At 41.8% G+C, this 17960-nt stretch overlaps 1 non-coding gene and 1 pseudogene across 1 annotated transcript; both read left to right on the plus strand.

Moving 5' to 3' along the window:
* The first annotated feature begins 1006 nt into the window (after positions 1–1006).
* Positions 1007–13209, plus strand: LOC111763462 (probable RNA polymerase II nuclear localization protein SLC7A6OS; annotated as a pseudogene).
* On the plus strand, positions 8786–8949 carry LOC111763470 (U1 spliceosomal RNA). The gene has a single exon (XR_002796338.1). It is a non-coding gene; the product is annotated as a U1 spliceosomal RNA (small nuclear RNA).
* Positions 13210–17960: the final 4751 nt, after the last annotated feature.

Below are 17960 nucleotides of genomic sequence, written 5' to 3' on the forward strand. Positions count from 1 at the left end.
ATAATACAGTACATACAATTAGTACTGACAGAGGTCAGAATAAGGGGCTGGGTAACAAAAAGGAGGGTCAGAGAGGGCTTCCAGAGGAAGCCAACTCCTTCATAATCTTATCCGCGAACCCATTCTCCACTATACCATGCTACTCTGTACACGTGTCCACGCCTTTTGAAAATGTCTCCTCCACCAGGGCCCTCCTCATCACTCTTCAGCTGTGACTCACGATCCAGATCAGTTATCACCTCTGTTCGGAAGCCTCCCTCCCTTCCCTTTCTAGGGTCCCATGAACATCCCATGCATACCTCTAAATTCTTAGCACAAGTGAGCACCCTGAGATCTGGCCCACATCGGATTGTTGCAGCACCCAGAGAGAGTTCACAATGCTCCAAGGGCTTAATGTTAGTTGCACGAACAAATGAATCAAGGACCAGGATCTCCCTCTCTCAAATAATGGCGGCCAGAATAAACACAGCAAAAGTGCCAGCTAAAGTTCTGTAGTCTTCCCTGCAGCCTCCAGACCTAAGAGGAACTGCAAAGACCATGACTGTTTTTCGAGATGGGGAGAAGGCCAGTGCAGTAGCCCAACTGGGGCACCATCCTCTGGCCAGCCTTCTTCTCCCCACACCTCCCTTGCAGAAAACCAAGCATTTGGGGGCAAAGTCAAAAATTTAGAAAGGATCCATTGGAACTTCTAGTTCGCCATGAGTTTGCAGCTGGTGAGACCAAAGGAAAGTAACTGACAGCGTACCTAAACCGCAGCCACGCACCAGCCCGGCCTAACTGCCCTGCCCGTCGCACAACGCTGATGGGGGAGGGGAGGAGAGGAGAAAACAGTTGTTCCCCACCCAGGGCCGCAGTTCAGACCCAGATCCCGGGGCAATGCTCCCCAAAGAGGCTCTGTTACCTCCTGTGGGAAGGACTGTACCCGATCGCCCTCTTCAGCTTGCACAAGGTGAAGCCGTGCAGGGAAGCTGTTCTCCACCGACCGTCACCGCCAGCTCTCGCCCTAATGGCGGCGCTAGCCAGCGGCGACGGGCGCCTTTATAGGAGACGGGTCGCGGGCGGCTCGCCTATTGGTCGGTGCTTTGTCACGTGACCTGGCCTAGCCGGGGCTGGCGGAAGCTCCCGCACTAGGGGTGGGTTGGGTGGAGAAGCGTGGGGAGGGCTGGTTCATTGAGGCCGGAGCCCGCTGGCTGGAAGCTTCAGGAATGTCCCGCACTGGGAAAAGTACTGGGGCTTAGGAGTAGAAGGGTGCCCACGAATCGTTTACTGTTAAAGCCACTTTTTCATTTAATCGATTCTGCTTATGTTCTTTTTCTCCAGTCCTTCCCACCACTCCTCTAGCACATAGTGGGTGCTTAACTAATATTAGGTAGCAGCTGAGGCTAGAGTTGACATGATTTCCTTGGGTTTAAAATGGTACTTAAGAATTGTTTGACAACAGCTGCATGACGACGAGAGTGGTTTAGAATTTTGAGAGTCTTGGCAGCTACTTCCCCATGGTTTCCAGATAATTTAAAAGTTGCTAACGCGGAGTAGTTGTAGCTCAGTGGTTGAATGCCTGCTTCTCACGGATGAGGTCTGCTCCCCGTAACTCCTTTAAAAAAAAAAAATGCTAACCTGTATTACAGGAATATGTTTAGCACAGTAGTTGTCTTTTAGATCCACTTGCCAACAATGTTTCTAAATTCTTTACTGCTCATTCCTAGATGGATGCATAGATGGAGCAACTGGCAGATGGGTGGATGAACACATGGGGGGAGGACAAAAACAGAAGAAGCTGTTTAATAACCCTGTCCAGAGAACAGTAAATAGCCAGCTTCCTGAAGGGCAAATCTGAGGATCAACAATTTGAGGCGTCGCTTTAATGTGGGAATAAAAGTCCCCAGCACTGAGTTCAGAAAGCAGGACACTCTATTTACTAGGGCCTTATAAATAGCCCGCGCAGCAGGCACTTTTGAATTAAAAAAGCACTTCTTACTCGAAACATTGAAAATCACTACCAGAAGCCCTTATTTCCTAGCATACTGATGATCAAGAATCATTTGGAAGAGTCAAAATCAATACCATAGTGTTTCATTGTTGTTTGGATTTGATTTTTGTGTTGTTTTTATGGTCATTGTTTGAAACCTCATTATTCAGGGCCAAAAAATAGGCAGGTACAGACTTAGCATGTGGCCCTCACATGGTGAAAAGCCTGAAGGAGATCAAAGGAAATAAAAGCCAGGAATGGTAGTGCAAATTCTGCCCAACTGTTAACTTCTCGACTCTCCAGACAACCACTTCACAGAAGCCTGAGGTGATCTTTGGAAAAGCATCATATTAAGACCCTTAAAACCCTTCAATTACTTTCCATTATTTTTAGGATAAAGTTGTTTTGTTTTGTTTTTTGAAATCCTTACGGTTGAGCTACAAGGTCCTACATGATTTATCTACCTTCATTTCCAACCGTGCTTCCAGGAGTGCCCCCATGTCCAGCCACACTGACCTTTCAGCTCTTGCCAGTTCCCTAGTCGCCTCTCTCAAGGCTTCTATGATTGGCTCTCTCCTCCTTTCCTCCCACCCCCACATTCATTCCTCCCATTTCAGCCTAAAGTCACTTCCTCAGGGAGGCCTCCACTAGATAAGGTCTTCCTATTATGTACTTTTCATTGCAACTTAATTACATAGCACATATTAGATTTGTAATTATATGTGTCTATTTCTGCCACTAGACAGTAATCACCAGGAGAGCAGAGTATCAAAAACCTTTAAAGTGTATCATCAGGGAGCTGCTTGTGACTCAGTGGTTGAGTGCTGGCTTCCCACTTACGAGGTCCCGGGTTCAATCCCCTCCTCCATTACCTCAAAAAAGAAGAAAAAAAAAGTGTATCATCATTGAGTGCATTATCATTTGATCCTGTTGGGTTTTAAGAACTGCGGTAAACCAGATTTGAACTAATTAAGGGTAAATGGGGTGGGAGTGGGGGGGGGGGGTAACAGTGATGATAAGATGGTACTATTAAAGCTTGGAATTGTTGCAAAGGGCAGAATGGATTTATTTGGGAGGTAGACACGTGTTGAATTGGATGTGGAGATGATTCAAGTTTTTGGCTCGAGCACTTGGAGGATGACACAATTTACTGGGAAAGGAATTATAGGAGGGGGAGCAAATTTGAGGGAGGGAAAGATCATTAGTTCAGTCTGGACTTAATAAATTCAAGGTATGATATCTGTATGATACCTGTGCAATATCTGGTTGGAAATTTTTAATAGGAAGCTGATTATATAGTTCAAAAAAAAATCTAGGCTGCAGATAGGAGAGGAGAGCAGGAAGGAGGCTTGGGGATAGTGAAAAAGGTTTGAAATAGTCATTATGGAGAACAGGACAACAAGCTGATTGGGGAGGTGTGTTAATAAGACATACTTGAGACAGTTGATGCCCACAAACTGGTAATTCTTCATGGAGAGGGAAGAGAGTTTCTCAATCCAAGGTTGAGATTTTGCCAGGGTAAGACAGAAAGAAAATGGAGGAAAGTAGCTTCTAAAATAATGAAAAGTGGTTGAAGACCATTATGATAAGACTAGGATATCACAGGACTGTCCAATGACATATGGAAATAGCTGTACTTACGCTTTTTAAGAAAGCACCAAATATATTTCCATGTAGTATACATTTTAGTTTAAGTCAGTAAATCACATGAACCATTTTAGGTTTTGAGTAAGAAGTGCCTTTCTGATTCACAAAAACAATTTTGTTTGTGATGTATCCCAAGTACTAAATACAGTGCCTGGCATATGGCAGGCACTCAATCAATACTTGAATGAATGAATTCATATATGTTTGGGTTGTTTCAAACTGTCACAAAAGAGAATGTCTAGTTATGACCACATAGAAGAACAAAAGAAAGTTGATACTAAGAACTGGACTATCCCATGTATACATCAATGGATGAATGGATAAACTGTGGTGTATTCACATGACAGAATATTAAGCAGCTGTAAAAAGAAATGAAGTTGTAAAGCATATGAGAACATGGATGAACCTGGAGAACATTATGTTGAGCAAAGCAAGCGAGACACAAAAGGACAAATACTATGCATTATTATGAACCAAATAAATCAAATGTATTGTGTAACATATTGTATGATTTTAAAATATATGTGTCCAGTATATTTAATTTAAAAATGAAAAATGAATGTTTTTATTCAACTGTGTTTTCTTTCTAGTTTTTGTTTATATTTTCAATTATTAAATGTATAAAATAAAGTTTTTAAAAAGTAAATTATACAACAACAACAAAAAGAACTGGAATATCTGTGTTTATACATACATTATCATAGGTAAGTTAACCTGGGAAGACTTACTTACTGAGTCAAGTATTAAGAATAAGTAAAGTTTCAGGCTGCAAAATGCCCAGAAGAATTACAAATGTGAATTTGTACTTGAGTCATATAATACATACACACTAACTTCAAGGAGATGTATGACTTACAGTAGCCAGTCTTGTTTACTCCTTTGCATAACAATTTAACCTTTTGTTGCATTAGACATCAATATTTGTATTAGCTGAATTTGAGCTCTTATATCTCCATCTATTTAAAGATATGAAATTGAAAGAGTTTTTCATTTTTTTTTTGTCAATAAAAATGTATAATGTTTACCAGCAGGTGAAAACCTACAATTGCTTTTAACAAACTTATTTATTTTGGAAAGAGTATAAAAAATAATTAAATATGTGCCCCTCATATGTAGCTCAAAGCCTGGTAGATTCAAGTTGGAAGTGAATGAACATACATAGTAAATAATGAATTCTCTTAATGTAGTCATTTCAAATAAAGATAACCAATAATGTTGGTGGGGGAGGGACAGTAAACATAGACCACATCTGTGAGGAGAGAGGTCATAAATTTTACATGGCACTACCAAAAAGTTTAAGAATTTAGTTAATCTCCTTGAGAACATTTATTTATAATATTCCATCCCATAAATCCTGTAAATCAAGATTTTATGAATAGCAAAATAACATTGGAAAACACTAAAAGAAAGTTAAGTTTGCATATGGAATAGTGAAACTACATGACTCAAAGAATTCTGTCAACAATGAAAAATATATAAATCAAGTGTAGTAGGAAGTTATCGTGAACGTCCCCATGAAGGACTAGGAGTCCTCAGAAATTCCTTGCCCTGGAAGGAAACAAAAGGATGCCTGTCATTTGGCCTTGATTGCATTTTCAGCCTTTTCCTGACTAGAAGAACCCTCCTGGAGAAGGTCCTTCTGTTTGCCCATGTCTGGTTTCCTAAGGTGCTGAGCAGTATTGTGAGCCTCATCCTCCAATACAAACATGGAGGACCAAATTCCAGTGGGGCTTCTGACTTCCATCCCAGAAGAGAATCAGGAATTTATGGACTCCAAAAATGCTTCACCTCCACTGGGTTCAGTAACCCATTAATCCTGACACCTTTTCCCATTCCCTCATCCATCTGATGTCCATCTTCCCTTCTTGTCTAGCTTTAATGCTATGATCTATCATGCTATTCCCTTCTTGCAATCACCCTCAATCCCTTTGCCTCTCTCTTGCTTCCTCCTCCTTCCATGCTTTGCAAGGTCACCACTTCTATTAAATCCTTACTAAATACACAACTTTTCTGTCTCTTGCAGCCTAGGGTGCCTAAAAGAAAACATACAGCTATATTGATTGCTCTGTTTTAATTTAAAATGAACCTCAAATGGGCAAACATACTGTATTTCCAAATTTATCACTTTTCTCTCATCATCATATTTAAAAGACTAACCACCACTGCCAGCCCCATACTCCCGATCCACTTTGTCTACTTGATTTTTTTCCACAGCACACCTGACATCCTATGTCATTGCATATTTGTTTAAAGTTTCAGAATGGAGGCTGAATGAAGGAGGGGTTTTTGTCTCTTTTGCCCTCTGCCTTATCCTCAGTACCCAGTAAAGTATTTGGCACACTGTAGATGTTCAATACAAGTGGTCTAATAACAAATAAATGATTTAAGCCTAAAGACTCACTCTTCACCAAAGGTGAGAATGCAGGGTATAAAGAGAACGAAGGGAACAGAGAAACCCCACTCATAAAGAAAGAAAAAAACAGAAAACTGTGTCCTCGTTCGGGTCTGAGAAGAGGCCTGAAGTTCTCTGACAGGATTCTACACTTGCTGCAGAAGGGTCTGTGTTGGGCTGAAGAATGAATCAGAGAGTTCCTAACTATTTCCTGGCAATTTAGACAGGCTGCACATTTACAAAAATTGAAATTATCAAAATTATGTGTGTCTAAACTATTATATTTTAAAAGATTTATTTATTTATTTTTTATTTATTTCTCTCCCCCCCTCCCCTTGTCTGCTCTCTGTGTCCATTTGCTGTGTGATTTTCTTCTGTGACCGCTTCTGTCCTTATCAACGGCACCGGGAATCTGTGTTTCTTTTTGTTGCATCATCTTGTTGCGTCAGCTCTCCATGTGTGCGGCGCCATTCCTGGGCAGGCTGCACTTTCTTCTGCGCTGGGCGGCTCTCCTTACAGGGCGCACTCCTTGTGCGTGGGGCTTCCCTACGCGGGGGACACCCCTGCGTGGCAGGGCACTCCTTGCGCGCATCAGCACTGCGCATGGGCCAGCTCCACACGGGTCAATGAGGCCCAGGGTTTGAACCGCGGACCTCCCATGTGGTAGACGGACGCCCTAACCACTGCACCAAGTCTGCTTCCCATAAACTACTATTAATTGACTCTGAAAATTGGCAAGTATATTCTTGATTGTATTGAAAAAGTAAAAAAGCCAAAGAAAAACTGCACACATGGAGCAGTGACCTGGTCTTCTGGTTGATTTTGACAATTATGACTCATGACTGGAGACAGAAACCTTTGCCAGAGGAGGACACGGTCAGTGCTCCATAGTGTCTCTCCCATGTCTGAATTCCTTGATCAGAACCAAAACAGGCTCAAAAGGCAGAACAATCCCCTAAGACAATTGGAGAGAGAGTCATGATAGCAAAATTACACATGCAAAATTAGTTACAGCATTTAAAACAAATTCAGAAGAAAACAAACCAAAACAAATGAATAAGAATTTCCTGTCCTGGCTCCAATTTATCAAAATAAAATTCATTTGTTTCTTAGGAGGCTTTGAGTCAATTTTGGTGAATTCTGACCCCTTGTCCAGATTTAATCATCTAATAAGTACTAAAGATGCATTTCTGTTGGAGCATTGTATGTTATAAAATTTGCCTGCGTTCTTTATTGATTTACATCAGTAAAACTGATTTGTTTTTAAAAAATAAAAATAAAAGATAATATCTAAAAAAAAATTTACCCGCGTTCAGTTTGTTCACTCTCCACTGCTAGTTGCAGTTTAGGTTTTTCTGATCTTTCTGGACTGTAATTTTCTTTTCAGACTGCCTTATAGGAATTTGAGGGCCTTGGGCATCAACTTCCAGGTCTGACCCAAGAGCCAGGAGGACTTTGAAGCTGTGACTAGACCTCCATGTACCTAGCACAGAAGCTTAACCTACCCTTGATCCTAGAGTCTTCCCAGATGCCTGCTGAAGAAAATGCCCAGAAAGACTCCACCAACTTCCATCCTTTCTCCCCAGAAATGGTAATAAAACACCTGAGCACCTTGACTCTTAACCCTGGTACCCAATTCCTTTCCTCTGTACCAGCAGGACTTCTACTCTACTCCAACTACTCTAACAGCAGGACAGAGAAAAGTTCATAGAGGAAAAGAGAAATACCTTTCCCCAATGAAGTAAGGACATTGCTATCTCAGCAGGAAGAAATGTTGGAGAGGATGGTAAAACTGATTATCTCTAACTCAATCAGTCTTATCTGATTGAAAGAGAGCTAGCTAGCTCTTAACACAAGCGAGTTCAGAATGGATCAAGAAGGCTCAAGAAATGAAACATTCAGATATGACTGTATTTTTACTTTTTTGTATTATAGCTGGGATTTTTCTGAGAATGCTAGCATGGAGAATAATTACGACATGGAGTCAATTTAGCCATAAAAGTCATTCTAGTACTGTTCTTTCTTGCTAGTAATTTTAGAATCACTATGCAGCAGGCTGTGAAAACTACTCTATGCTAGGGCAGACTATAGATTTTGATGACCCATGAGTTCTGTGATATAAGTTGTCTTTTTCCTTCTTGCATCTTTCCTTCCTACATTGATACTAGTAGTTTATAGGAAATCTGTATAGTTTGAATGCCTTGCTGACTTCAGTCTACTTTAGTTCTACCTCGTGTGTATGGAAGAACTTACTAAAATAGAGATGTGTTTGAGTACCAGATTTTATTCTTTAAATATTTGTTCTTGCTAGCTATTTATTCAATGATTCAATATTTTTTTTATCCTCATCACACTTCTAAGTTGTAAATACCAAGCACTCCAATATATTGTGATATTGTCCCATGGGAAAGGAATTTTACACATTTAGATAAAGTTTAAAAACAGGAGTACAGATAGAGTTTTGCTATATCAATTCCTGGAAGCGATGTCAAATATGGAGGGAGAGAAACAAATATAGATAGATAGAAGGTAGAAGAGGGCAGTAGAATTTAAGAGAAGGGAGCTGAAAGAATAACATAATGATATATAATACCAAGGGAAGATGCCATCCAATAGTGTTTACCTCAGTTGCTTTCCTTCTTTCTTTTGTTGATGTACACAGACCTGACTTTCTTTGTGGGATCCAAAAGATTTAGAAAATTCGTCCTCTGCCCTCCATAAAGAAAAGCCATGCTGCGAATTTTGGATTAGGTAGATAAGGATCAAAAACCTATCGAATACTTACCTGACAGCGGAGATACCATGATCACGGAGATGGCTTTCCCAGGGCAAGGCTGATCCATTGCACTGGGGATCTGCTAACCCCTCTGATTTCCCCACGTGGGGGAAACGCAACTGCATAATTTGTGTTGGTGGGGGGTTGCATTTGCTCTTTTCCCTGACAAAAGGAAAAAAAAATAACAACAGAAAATTTAAAAATGAAAAAGAAAACTATTGATGTTCAGAGTGTGGCAGGAGCAGAGAGGCCATTCAGGGAGGTGTTTAGTACATGTGCAGGTAACAAGAAGCATGCACCTGGAGGCTCGGTGGCAACAGAAATGGCAAAGTTCAATAGAGGAGATGTTATTAAGGGGTAGGACAGAATGTGAAAGTGTCGTCTAAAGTTACCTGTTAACATCCACCCACACTACCAAATTAGATATGCTGATGAAATTACCATCCACAGAACTGTTCAACCCATAGTGGTCTGGCAGCATGGACAAATGTGGGACAATCTTTCAAGTTTTTTAAATTAATTTTCTAGCTGTTCTGGTAGCAAAGCCATGTGGACTTTTTGTATAAAATTGAAAATTGTTTTGACTTAATAAAAAGACTTTGGCAATCTTTTTTTGGTCCTGGAGCTGGGGATTGAACCCAGAACCTCGTATGTGGGAAGCTGGCACTCAGCCACTGAGCCACATTGGGATTTCCTGAGTTTTTTTGCTTGTTTTGCATGTCGTTTGTTTTTGTTTTTTTCAGGAGGCACCTGAACCGAACTTGGGACCTTTTCTGTGGGAGGTGGGAGCTCAACCACTTGAGCCACATCACTCCTCTGCAATCATTTTTAGTGAAAATGTTACATTTATAACATTTAATATCTTAAGAACATGAGTGAATAAACAATTCATTCTATATAAAATCTTTTTTTACCTGCACTGATACTAATTTAGGAAGTTCCTAAGTTATTAAACTTCTTTGACAAAGTCAGGCTCTTTGAACATTGGTACAGTATTCCTCAATTCTATTTCAGGGTGCTTCTGAACAAAACTAATCATTATGTCCAAATCATTCTCAATAGTTTTCCTTATTGGCGTAGGGCGCTGGGAACAGGGAAGGTGAGGACATGCACATGGTATACTGTATACTGTATCGACTTCACCAAAAGTTAGCTCTCTGTGTCTTGCAGACAGATTAGATATGGGCAATACACTTCTTTTGATTTGATCACTAATTTAACTATAATTACTTATTTCTTGAGAGCCTGCTATTCTACACACTGTGCTGATGCTTTGGAAGTGATTAATAAAATATAAAACATGGTTTCTACTCTTAATAAACATATGGCTTAGCTTGTATGACAAGATAGGAATACATGTAAAGTTAAATATGGTAATAATATAAAACAATAACAAAATATGAGACAAAGAGTATGACAATAGCCAAATAAGTAGAAAAGATAATCTTAATTGGGGTGACAATATAGTTCATCATACAAGCTGGGTGGCTTTATTTTATTTTAAAAGATTTTATTTATTCACCCCCCAACACCTGTTCTCTGTGTCTATTTGCTGCGTCTTTGTCCTTTTGTCCCTGGCATGAGAATCTGTTTCTCATCTTGTTGTGTCAGCTCTCCGTGTGTGCAGCACCATTCCTGGGCAGCTCTCCTTTCTCGGCTCACCCCTTGAGGGAGGGACAGTCCTGCGTGGCAGAGCACTCCTTGCGCGCATCAGCACTGCGCATGGGCCAGCTCCACACGGGTCAAGGAGGCCCAGGGGTTTGAACCTCGGACCTCCCATGTGGTAGGCAGACGCCCTAACCACTAGGCCAAGTCCACAGCCTCCTAAACTGCATTTTTATTTACCCATTCATCTGCTTATGGACAGTCGGCTGCTTCCATCTCTTGGCAATTGTGTGTAATGCTGATATGAACACAAACTGGGCTACTTTTGAGAGTGAAAATGTAATAATTACATTTTACAATAATTACCTGTCCCAGGTAAATGGAATCTTCCCCGGCAAGCCAGGATACAGTCCTCGTAATAATATATTTATTGATTGGTTCCCAGCCACTGTTTGAATATATGCACTAGCTTACTTCATCGTTACAACCACACACTATGAAGTAGGTATTCTTATTCAACAGAAATTAAAAGAGAAGTCCACAGTTATTCATACATTTATTTACTGGCATATGTTTCTCCTCCTCTTGAGAGATAATACAAGCTTTAGGTTTAGAAAAATAGATTACTGTGGACAAAATGGCTGACATACTTGACTCATTCCTTTCCCCTTCCTGGAAGAGATAAGATTTGGGGGATTCTCTTTTTCTCTCTCAGAACTCGTTCTCTTCTCTCCAGTAACTCAATAAGGCTGTTATTTACTTCCTATTTTTCTTTAATTTCACTTACTTGAAACCTAAATAAATTCATCTTTAAGTGGAAGACCACTACCATTTGCCTTACATAGAAGGAAAGGGTAAAAATGAACCCAAGAAAAATACAAATAAAACGTGATAAATTTCCTACTAGGTCCTGCAGTCTTCTGAATTGAGTTTGCAGCAGCTTTTTTCGTTGGGTTTTGTTTTGTTAAATAGGGACATTAGCACGTGTTCAAGACAAACCGGCGCCAAACTGACATTTTCTCCTGCATTTAATCAGGGCTGAAAGAAAGGGGGTACTTTTATGACTCTGTGATTCTTTTAATTGACGGCTGTTGTTCGTGAAGCATTTAAAAGCACTGATAATATTCTTCCCACGCTTTAACCCTTGGTTTGCAGCCTTCCAACCTAGACTTCGTGTTATGCTAAGAGCCACTGTGAGCGCTGGGGTCGGCAGGACAGCAGCCCCACGCGGGCGCGGGGAGCGCAGCGCGCACCGCCGAGCCCCCCGTCCTCGCGCGGAAGGGAGTCGAGGCGGCGGGAGGAGCTGGCAGCCCCGAGGACGCCCCCGAGGGCCCGGCGAGGGCAGCGGGGAATAATAACAACAACAACAACAACCAGCTGCCTGCGCTCCCAGGAGAAGCCAGTCCCGCCCCTGGCGCGCGGCCCTGCGCGGGCGCCGGGCCTCCAGCAGCGCAGCCCGCACGGCCTCCGCGCGGAAGCCTGGCAGGCCCGGCAGGAAGGCCGCTCCCCGGGGGTCTCCAGCCCCCATCCTCGAGGACCCCCTCGGATGAGCCGGCCTCCCAGGGTGTGCAGGGGAACCCAGAAGCCTCCGGGGACGTAGGGTTCCAGCTCTGACCTGGTCCCCGAGGAGGGAGACCCAGAGGCTGCCGGCGCCGACTCCTACAAAACATCTGACTCGTATGATCCTCTGCAGTCCACAGGCGTGATCCGAGATCGGGGGCCCTATGTGAGAAGGCAGCGGGAATCGGGCACCGGAAGGGCTAGAAGGAAGATGAGCATGTACAGGACATTTACTACTTGGAGATGGCCCCTCCAGGAGGGAGGACACCCTCTCTGTGCACCCCTGCAGCCAGCAGTGGGAGCTGGTGAGTGATCAACAACCAGAGGAAATTTACGACGCTGAAGATGAGAGAAAGGTGAGAATAACTGCACAGTGAGTATCCAGATGGGGAGCTGACCAGTGACGGAGATGAAGATTCCAGAGGCTCTGATGAATGCAGCCTCAGCGAAGAGGAAAGAAGCATCAGCAGACCACAGATGGGGAGCAAATACCCACTGGATGTGCAGGAGTTTGGTTATGTCATCCCCCAGGACCTGGATTCAGACTGATAGCCCTGTGATAGCCGTGAGGTTCCATTGGGACTGCAGCATTAGCTGCCTTGGTGACTTGGCATCCTCCTGTGTTTCCTAGCTTAAGGTGTGGAAGGGAAAATATATCCAACAGCATCATTTCACCACAGTGAAGACTCATGCTAAGGGGGTGAGATTTTACCAGCAGACGAGCCCCTGTGCCTCCATCCAGAAATGAGGCTAAAAATGAAGCTTCCTTTAGCTTCAGATGGCCCTGGCAGTTTTCCTGGTGATTAGATGCCTTCCCATCTCCTATATGTGGAGGAGGGCATCAGCAGTAAGGTTCGGTTTTCCCAGAGAGCAGGGTTCTTAACCTGTTTTGTTCCATGGACCCCTTTGCCAGTCAGGGGAAAACCACAGACCCCTTACTAAGTCCACATCACACCATCTATTATTCAATAAATATATCACACCCGCACCAGCATGACCCCACAAGAATAATGTTTTTTTGAATTTCAATTCAAGCTCACGGACCCCTTGTTAAGAATCCTTGCCCTAGAGGAATCTTAAAGTACTACAGTGGGTCCCTCCTAACAGCTCAGACTGAAGAAAAATGGCCACAAGGATAGGAAACAACTGTCTTTACATAGTAAAGATTGCGCAAAGGAATACACACTGGGTGTATGTGATATTCTGTCTTTAGTAAATACTAACTTTGAACCTGACACAAAATTGCTGTTCATAAAAAACCTGGACTTAATGCTGTCGGATACTTATTTAAGAGTTTTTGTTTACTCAGGAAATCAGAGGAAGAAACTGGAGACAGAGAAGGGCATGGTGAGGAGAACAGTAGAGATGAGCCTTCCGCGTTATACCTTTGCCTCCCAACTTCTCAGTCTCTTAAACTCCAAAGATTTTCATCCCCAACTCTTTTTCAACCACCTGCCTTGGACTGGGTCCCCACTCAGAACTGCATTTCCTCCAGGGCCTCAAAAGGAGCTTTCTCTCTCTGACCACATCCCTCTCCTTTACTCACTCCCTTGAACTTGTTAAAATGCCCTTTCCTCTAAGAATTTATGCTCCCTCACCCATAAACTCTCTCTTTCTCTTGTTTTACATGCACATATTAAGGCTTTACTAAAGGAAAAAAATGTGAAACATCACAGGGAAGAAAGCACAGGCAAGACTGGGGATTCTGAGAGATTCCAGGCTGAAGAGAGTGGAATCTCTCCTGAAACCAAGATTTTAGGACAGCTTGGTTTCAGGAGAGCTACAGTAAATGTGCGCCAGCGGGTTCTTCTAGCAAAGCCGGGGTTGTGACCTTAGAACAGAATGGGAAGCTTCGGGTGGTGAAGTATTAGCAACACCCGAGGGCAATGAGTGGAGTGCAGCCTTGTGTTTGACCTCAGGCTGAAAGTGTGCCCTTCCTGTAGTAATAACATCTGGCTCTCCAGCTTTAGCATGTTTCCCTTCATTTAAATTCTACCCTTAGGCTCCAGGTGTGGGGAAAACTTCTCTCACGTCTATGGTGTACAAACAAAACAAAACAAAAAAACTAAAACAAATCTATGGTGTACTGTTGTATAGTTTCTTAGCAGCTTATCCCGGCTCACAGAATGGGTCTCAGGTTAACTAGGAAAGGGTAGAAAGTCGGGTTTTGAGGCTACAAGTCCAAAATCAAGTTGTCAGCAAGGCGATGCTTCTCTCCAAAGCCTGTGGCATTCAGGGCTGGCTGCTCACGATCCTTGGGGTTCCTTGGTTTACAGCCGCACCTTGTGTCACATGACGATGTCCTCTCTCTTCTGGGTGGCCCCTCATCTCTTTTTCATTCTTCCAGCTGGGCAACCCCATCTCCAATTTTCCTTCCCCTGATCCCTAGCCTGGAAGGGACCTTATATTGGGAAAAGGTTATGGAATTGTGTTCCAACTGCTTCAGAGCCCAGAACCCTTCGTGCTAGTGGTCTAATTATTTTGCACAAAGTCCTCTGCAGGGCTGTTTAGAGGTTCCTGACACTCCCAGCACAGACACTTTGGCGTGGGCATAATCCAAGGACACACTCCAAAGCCCTAAAGCTGAAATCTCCCACTGGGATTCTAAGATATTTGGAAACTGACTTTAATCAGTATCTGAATGCTGTCCCAAAGTGTAAAAAGTCATACAAACCCATTAGACTGCATATTCAAGTATTTGGTACATAAATTATGGTGGAAAAAAGAACAAGGTAAATCATTTTTCAACAATTATTGAAGACTTTCCTTTATAAAGGAGCTAACAACAACACTGATTAAAATAGACTGAAAGGGGAAGCGGCTTTGGTTCAACTGATAGAGCATCTGCCTACTATATAGGAGGTCCAGGGTTCAAACCCAGGGCCTCATGGCCCATGTGGCGAGCTGGCCCACACCCAGTGCTATCGTGTGCAAGGAGTGCCATGCCATACAGGGGAGCCCCACATGAAAGGAGTGTGCCCCACAAGGAGAGCCACTCCACATAAAAAAAAGTGCAGCCTGCCCAGGAGTGGTGCCACACACACGGAGGGCTGACACAACAAGATGACACAACAAAAAAGAGATACAGATTCCCAGTGCTGCTGACAAGAATGCAAGCGGACACAGAAGAACACACAGCGAATGGACACAGAGAGCAAACAATGGGGGGAGGGGAAGGGGAGAGAAATAATAAATCTGAAAAAAAAATACACTGAAAGGAATGTATGTTTTTCCAAATAAATAGTAGTAGTAATTACTTCCTTGAATACTGTATTACCATATTGTAACTTTGAGAGAGGTGGTTTGTTTATTCAATTAGCTTAAGAGAGCAATAGATTATAACATATAACCTCATTTATAACTCTATTTGCATTGCTTCATTTTCTGGTGAAATTTTGGATCAAGAAATATAAGAATTATCAATTCTGACTTATCTGTAAATCCCAGTACTTCTCCCTGCCATGGCTCTCTCATCTGTTTGCTCGTTGTCTACTTGTTTGTTTGTTTTTTCTCAATGTCTGCTAGTTGTTTGTCTTCTTTAGGAGGCACCAGGAACTGAACCTAGCACCTCCCATGTGGGAGACAGGTGCTGAATTGCTTGAACCACATCCACTGCCCTTGCATTTCTACTTAAATAAATACATAGGAGCAATATGTCTGAGGATATGGCTTATTAAAAAATTTTAAATTAAGTTTAAATTTAAAAATTACATTAATTTTACTATATTAAATATAGTGAAAACTTTCTTTTTACCATTAATAAACTCGGTGAGATCATTTTATACTCTTTCACTCTTTTAAGCAGTGAGTTCTAGCCTTTTTTTTTTTCCTGATAAAATTCTGCTTTAAAGAAAGTAATTATCTCATGGGTTTTAAACATTACCTCCCTACTTCTTCTACCAATTAGTTGGCATTCAGTAAATATGAACTGATTAATTACTATAGCCCAGGGAGTTTTAATATGGGTAGAATCCTCATTTGGTCTCATCAGCATCAATTAATAAGAATTTATCTTGCCGAGCACCATGAAAGGGAAAACAGAAATATAATTGCTTCTGCCCACAAGATTATAATTTCCTTGGGAAGATAAGATACATTAAACAATAAAGAAGTGTGGCATTAATATTGAAAAATGCTAACTTGGAGGAACAGAGTAAGTACAGTAAGAGAATAAGGGGAAATCAATGTGGATGAAACTGATTGTTAAAACAAGTTATTTAACCTCATGTGTCTCAGCTTTCTCATTTTTATAATGGGGCTGATAAATAGTATCCACATCCTGGCATTGTTATAAGGATTAGCGTAACACATACAAAGAATTTAGAAGAGTGTTTGCTTGGTGCTTAATATAAGGGCTGTGTAACTGTTAGATATATCTATATATTCTCTAATGGCCAAACAGCACCTTAAGGAAAAGTCCTTTGATAAATTTATATGTGAGGATATTCATTGACCTTATAGGTTGCTGCGCTTGCTCACACCATTTGTCTCCTCTGTTATTCCACTTACGTAAATCCAAGTCATTCTTCAGGACCTAGATTAAGTACCTAACTTTTACAAAGTTAAGTTGGGTGGTAGATTTTGTGATTTTTTTGTTGGGTTTGTTAGTGCTTTTTACATTATTAAAACTTCATTAGTTAATAATAAAAGATGATCCAATGATGAAAGCACCATGAAATGAGTGTTATTAAATCCAATTCTGTGTACCTGACATCCTTTTTCTAAAAAAGCAAAAATGAAATACATCTGTACAACTTAATTTGGTAATTGAGACTCTTCAGTTTTTCACCTACATTTCTAGTTTTGTCCAAATGGAGGGGTGGGGGTAGGGTATATGGGAACCCATTATACTTTCTTTATATATATATAAAGAGATCTGGATGTATCTGGGGAAAAAAGTATGTGTATATATATATACTTTTTAATTATTTTTTAAAGAAACTTAGATTACATAAATGTTATACAAAAAATATATATGATTCCCATATGCCCCCCTTCCTAGCTCTCTCCCTCATGCTATCGATGTAACTTTTCTGTAATCTAAAAACTTCTTTTAAAATAAAATTTGTTATATACAGAGTATATAAAAAGAATAAAAGTTAAAAATGATTTCTCGATGTTACCACTAGGTGGCAGAATACACACACGTACCTAACAAATGGAAGGCAGGCTCAGTTTCACCTTTTGGGAACAAAAGTTAACACTAATCTCTTGCATTGGAGGAATACGTCATAGAAAAAAAAAATTTTCGCAAATAATATCTCATGATGCCCCTGTAAAGTAGGGAAAACAAGTATATATATAAATATTTCTCTGTTTTCATTTTTAAACAGGGAAACTGTAGGTTCAGAGGTTACAGGACTTGCCCAAGGGAGTAAATAGCAGAGCCATAACTGGAACCCAGATCCTGGGCCTCCTGGTCTGGGGCACTTTTCACAGTTCCACTCCAAGAGGGGAAGCTGACCTTCCTGGAAATTTGATGTTCATTCGTTCGAAACTTGCCGTGATAAAACAGGGTGATATAGAAATCTACTTTAGCTTTGAAAAAGTAAACCATAAAAGATCTCCAACCTCTCCTTTGATTTGAGACTGATCCTGAAATGCTTCTCCTTTTGGATCTCCCCAAAGTTCAAAATACGTTTGAAGCTGCCACAGCAGCTGGGCAGACGCGCGCAGCGGGTCGCGCGGCACGGGGCCGGGGGTGGGGCGGCTCCTCGGGAGTCTCCGCCTCGTAGGCGGTGGCGCGCTTCGGCAGGTCTTTTTCGTTCCGAGTTTGGGTGCGCGGTTCACGCCAGCAGCAGTGGGAACTGCACGAGCCCTGACATCTGAATGTATCTGGAAAAAAAAAAAAAAAACCCGATCGCCTAAATTCATTAAATATTGCTCTTGGGTTTTCTAAGTTTGCTATGAAGCCACCTTTTGGTTATGTACGTCTATAGTCAGAAACGTGATTTAACAAGGTTCATTTCCTTCCTCGTACCGGGCCACAGTGCACCGAGGCAGCGTATTAG

The sequence above is a fragment of the Dasypus novemcinctus genome, chromosome 9 (assembly GCF_030445035.2).
Source record: "Dasypus novemcinctus isolate mDasNov1 chromosome 9, mDasNov1.1.hap2, whole genome shotgun sequence".
Classification (NCBI taxonomy): domain Eukaryota; kingdom Metazoa; phylum Chordata; class Mammalia; order Cingulata; family Dasypodidae; genus Dasypus; species Dasypus novemcinctus.